The following is a 5647-nucleotide window of genomic DNA, read 5'->3' on the forward strand; positions in this document are numbered from 1 at the left end:
AAACATCCCTGTCTTAGGGACAGGAAAACAGGCCCAGATAGGAGGGGACATAGAAAAGGGTAAATGCCAAATACTTTGATTCAGGCTCAGTTAAAATTGGTAGTTGAAACCAAGTGATGCAAATTAGAAATATGTCTGTCATACAAATGATTAGGGGAAAAAATGCGGAATAGAGAAAAGGTACTCCCTTTACCCCGGTACTTTACTGCCATCTGCTGGAACGGTGTTGTAATGAATATAGAACACCACGACCTTAACAGCGCCCCCTAGAGCTGTAGAATAGACAGTCACAAAAGTATCTAATGAGAAATCTTGCAAGGACAGATGGTTAACAAAAATGCTTTGAGAATTGCAAAGCTCTGAGGGATTTATGAGCCTTTATTATCCGCGGTAAGATTGCAAACCATCTGTCCTAAAAGGAGAAAAAAGAGATCACCCAGGTGGGATGAATTCTTATTTAACTTAAATCTTTATGTATTCTGTGTCTCATCATCGTGAAAATTTAGTTTGTCTGTTTTGTTTGCTGAAAGGGCTCAAAAGCTTTCCCCCAAATGTTCTGCTTTTAGCATTAGCATCAAAGGTCTTATTATCTCCCATTCAAGAAGCTCTGCCCCTCCCTAGCTGTGTCCTCAGGTAAATTGCTGCCTGACTCTGTGCCTCAGTTTCCTCATCTGTAAAATGGCGATTCTTGTTATGAGGAGCCAATGTGTTCATGCCTGCAACACGCCTGACACAGGGAGTGCTCAATATTACTGCAGACTGGTTAAAGGCACAGACGTGAGCCCAGCTCTGTGTTCAAATGCCAGCTCTGCTGCTTGCTGGCTGTGTGATCTGGGACACATAACTTAACCTCTCTGTCCTTCAATTTGCTTATCTGTAAAATGGGCATCAAAAAGCATGTCTATTCACACAAATGAACTTATCTATGAAACAGAAACAGACTCAGACATAGAGAACAGACTTGTGGCTGCCAAGGTGGGGTGGAGGGAAGGATTTGGGGTTGGGATTAGCAGATGCAAACTAGTATATATAGGATGCATAAACAAGGTCCTTCTGCATAGCACAGGGAACTATATTCAATACCCTGCGATACATCATAATGGAAAAGAAGATGAAAAAGAATGTATATATATAACTAAATTACTTTGCTGTACAGCAGAAATTAACACATTGTAAATCAACTATACTTCAATAAATTTTTTTAAGTGCGTCTATTCATAGTGTTGGCATAAGAATGAAACGTTCATGCATGTAAAGTACTTAGAGCTGGCCATGTAGCAATTACTTTGAGTTGCCTGAAAAGGTGTCCATTTTATAGGTGAGGAAACTGAAGCTTGCAGAGATGCGTTTCCTTGAAGGTCTTCTCTCGAGACCTAACTCGATGTTGGTGGGAGAGAGCCCACAGGTCTGGGCAGATTGCTATCCTGCCCAGGGTCTCTGCGAGGCCAGTGTGGTTGGTGTCCCCCCGAACCCCTGCCCTGCCTGACTTCTTTCCCCCACATTTGCATCCAGCATCCCTGTTTTTAAAGTGAATGCATTTATTTTTCATTGTGGAAAAACCACATAACATCCAATTTACCATTTAAACCATTTTAAAGTGCACAATTCAAGTGCATTTAGTACATTCACTGTGTTGTGCAACTTTCATGTCTATCTAGTTCCAAAATATTTCCACCCTTAAAAAACCCTCGTATCCGTTAAGCAGTCACTCCCCTTTCTCCCTGCCCTCCAGGCCCTGGCAACCACTAATCTTTCTGTCTCTATGGATTTGCCTCTTCTGGACATTTCAGATCAATGGAGTCGTACAGTATGTGGCCTTTTGTGTCCAGCTTCTTCAGTTAGCATCATGTTTTCAAGGGTTCTGTTGTAACATGGATCAGAACTTCATTCCTTTTTAAGGCTGAGTTGATATTCCATTGTATGAACAGACCACATTTTTTAATCCATTCATCTGTTGGTGGGCATTTGGGTAATTTCTGCCTTTTGGCTACGGTGAATAATGCTGCTATGAACATTCGTGTACTAGTTTTTGTTTGAACACCTGTTTTCACTTCCTTTAGGCATATACCTAGGGGTGGAATTGCTGTGCGTCAGGACCGTACCTAGGAATGGTAATTCTGTTTAACCTCTTGAGGAACTACTCAACCGTGTGCCACAGCGGCAGTGGCAGTTTCCATTCCCACCACGAACATGGGAAGGTTGCAATGTCCCCGTGACTGCTGGTTTTTAAAGTATAGGCTGCAAAGCATGAGGCCCCCTGAGGCTGCCCCTTTAGTCACCCCAGATGGGCTCTCACCCCGGCCTTCCCGACACTCAGGTTTCAACTGCTTCTGCCCATGTTCATTCTCCAATTCCTCAAGCTGGCTCCCTCATTCTTTGGGCCTCTAGCCCTGTGGTCATACTAACTCTGGAGGTAGGCAGACCTGGGGGTCCAAATCCTGACTCCTTGCTTATTCTGTGTGCTCCGGGCAAGTGGCCTCAGTTTCCTCACCCTCTTCGTGCAAACACCAGAAGGAAACCTGAGGGAATTTCCCTGAAATCTGGGCGGAGGGAAAGGTGTTCTAACTCTGACTCACAAGCCAGAAGCAATAACAGAAAAACCAATACATTTGATTTCTTAAAAATAGGGAATTCCCTGGTGGTCCAGTGGTTAGGGCTTGTCACTTTTACTACCGGGGGGCCCGGGTTCAATCCCTGGTTGGGGAACTAAGATCCCACAAGCTGCACGGTGAAAAATAAAAAAAATAAAGAAGTAAACTTTTACATGGCAAAAACACCACAAGCAAAGCCTAAAGATAATAGACAGGTTGGGATATAGTAAATTTTATATGATGATTTTTTTTTTACCACAATACTAGTATTAAAAAAAAAAGGGGGGGGGGAGAAAATTATTTGCAACACACATGACAAATACAGGGTCTTTTTAGTACCTCACTATTGTTCTGGCTGGAGATCCACACCAGAGTCTGATCAGGGAGAAACATCAGACCGACCCCAAATAAACACTCCTTAAACAAAGAGGATGGGGAGGATTGTCTTCTTCACAAATGTCAATATCATAAAAGATAAAGAGGCTGAGGAAATGTTTCCGATTAGAGACCAAAGAGACAGGAGAACTAAATGTAACCCAGGGCATTATTGATCGGGTCAACAGATACAACTGGAATACAGTTAGTAGGATAAATACAAATAGCACAGCCATGTTAAATTTACTAGTGGACAACTGTAGTGTGATTATGTGAAAGCATCCTCAATCTTAGGAAAAACACACTGAAGTACATAAGGATAAAGGACCATGAGGTACGCCATGCAATTTACTCTCGAATGACTCAGGAAAGAAGTGTGTGTGTGATACATACAGAGACACACACACACCAGTGCAAGCAAATGGAACAAAATGTTTTGTAATGGGTGAATCCAGGTAAACGGTACACAGGGGTGTTCTTCGGACCTTTCTTGCAACTTTTTACGTTTAAAGTTGTTTCCAAATACAAAGTTAAAAAAGAAACTGTTGGTATTTTAAGAGGACTGCCAGCAGTATGCAGTCTGGAATCAAGTCATCCTTAAAATAAAAAGCCAAACCGAACAGCTGACAAATTAAATGCTAGCTATGCGCCTCTTTCTATAGGAATAATTGCATCTCCGGGCTTAAAGTTAATTCTAAGCAACTTGGAACCAACCAATAAATTTACTTTTAATGAGAAATTTAAGTAAATTATTAAAATACTTCCTCTGAAAGTGCTGTCAACACGGGGCTTGGTGAGGCCTCGCGTGGCAGGCAGTATTCTGGGGAGGGGACTGGTACAGTGTCTCCCATCTGTTTCCCCAGCCCCTTGAATCTGGGTGGGTCTAGATGACTTGGTCGACGGACACGATGTGGGGGAGGGGATGCATCGGGACTTCTGAGACCAGGTCATGAGGTCCCGCGGCTTCTGTCTGGGCATCCAGGATGCTCCCTGGTGGGCCCCGGCTGCCACGCTGTGAGAAGCCCGGGCCACAGGGAAGGCCAGTGTGGGCACTCCAGCCATAGTTCCCAGCCAGCAGCCTGCCCCAGCCGCCAGGCGTGGGAGTGAGCCATCCTGGACGTCCAGCCACGCCAGCCCAGAGGCCACCTGACCACAAATGCCTGAGACTTCAAGTGAGAACTGCATGGCCACCCTGTCAACCCATGAAACAGAGAAAGACAGGGGTGGGGGGAGGGGTGTGTGTGTGTGTGTGTTTAAAGTGAGTTTTAAGGTTTGCTGTGCAGTAAAGGATTCACCTCGCCCAAAGAAAGGTCTGGCAAGGTGGGGCTCTAAGCCCTGGGAACATCCTCCCAGATAAGGGTCTTTTTTTACTCCGAGTGGCCTATATGTACCTGAGATTTATGCTGGGGACCCTGGGCCACACGGCATCGGCTAGTCTCTCTGGAGACTAAGGTCAGCCATGTAGGATGGGTGGCCAACGTGACCAAGCCCAGTAAAGACCCTGAAAACCAAGGCCCAGGTGACCTTCCCTGTGGTGTTGTCACATGGTTGCTGGGAGAAACCAGCGCCATCCACGTGACTTCGCTGGCAGAGACAACCGGAAGCCAGCGGCTCATCTCTCCTGGGCTCCGCCCTGTGTGCCTCTTCTCTTTGCTGATTTTTTTTTTCCCTTGCTGTGATAAACTGTAACCGTGCGTATAACAGCTTTTCTGGGTTCTGTGAGTTCTTCTAGAGAATGACTGAACATGAGGGTGGGCCTGGGGACTCCTGAACTCCTGGGTTACCAGCAGGAGTAACCACACACCCGGATGCCGGGCGTCTCGCCTGCCGAATTCCCCCTGGAGGTCTGAAGGACTCCTCAGAGAACACTTGTTTCCCATGGGAAGTAAATGCAACTGGCACATTGGGATTCGTGCCTATTTGCCTCAGGACAGCCCAGTGCATACCCCCTGGAAGGTGGTTCATTCACATCCACTGCAATGCCGACGTGTCGCGGAGAAGTGGACCTACCCGCAGGGCCTCTCTGAATGCCCCAAACAGAATTAGGACCGAGATCGCCTCATTTCTGTCCCCGGCGGAGGGGGAGGGGGCACCTGAGGGGTCAAGGTCCTCACCGGACTCCACCCTCCATCTGCTGTCATCTGGAAAAGGTGGATCCAAAAGAGCTCAGACTTAAAAACAGACATCTCTCCAGTGGCCCAAGCCGGGGAGAGCAGCCTGAATGGGATTCAACAGTAACCTCTGATGGAGAATAAAACGGGAAGCGGTAGAAAATACCTCCAGTCTTCCACGGCGGGTGGAGACGTCTGCTTCGTTGCGTGATGTAAGGACCGAGGCTGGCCTGCCCAAGAGGGCTCTGCCCTGCTGGACTGTGAACAGCCTCAGTGAACACTTGCTGACGGGGATCGGCAGAAGGAAGGAGGAGCTTCTGCCAGCTTCTGCTCTGCCCTGATCTCCCCACCTGCACGTGAGCCGTTGATGGGGGTTCTCTGTCCCAGGCAGCAGAACTCTCCCTCAGGAGCCCGCTATGATGGGCAAAGCGGCTGCTTGGCTGGCTGGCCCCAAGACCGGCCTGTCCAGCTCCAGGGTGCCCCAGGGAGATGAGAGATGAGGGGATAGGGCTTTATGAAGCGGTCACCCCCATCCCAGCAGCTCCCGAGGCTCCACCGTCGGAGACAAGC

The sequence above is a fragment of the Mesoplodon densirostris genome, chromosome 19, assembly GCF_025265405.1.
Source record: "Mesoplodon densirostris isolate mMesDen1 chromosome 19, mMesDen1 primary haplotype, whole genome shotgun sequence".
Classification (NCBI taxonomy): domain Eukaryota; kingdom Metazoa; phylum Chordata; class Mammalia; order Artiodactyla; family Ziphiidae; genus Mesoplodon; species Mesoplodon densirostris.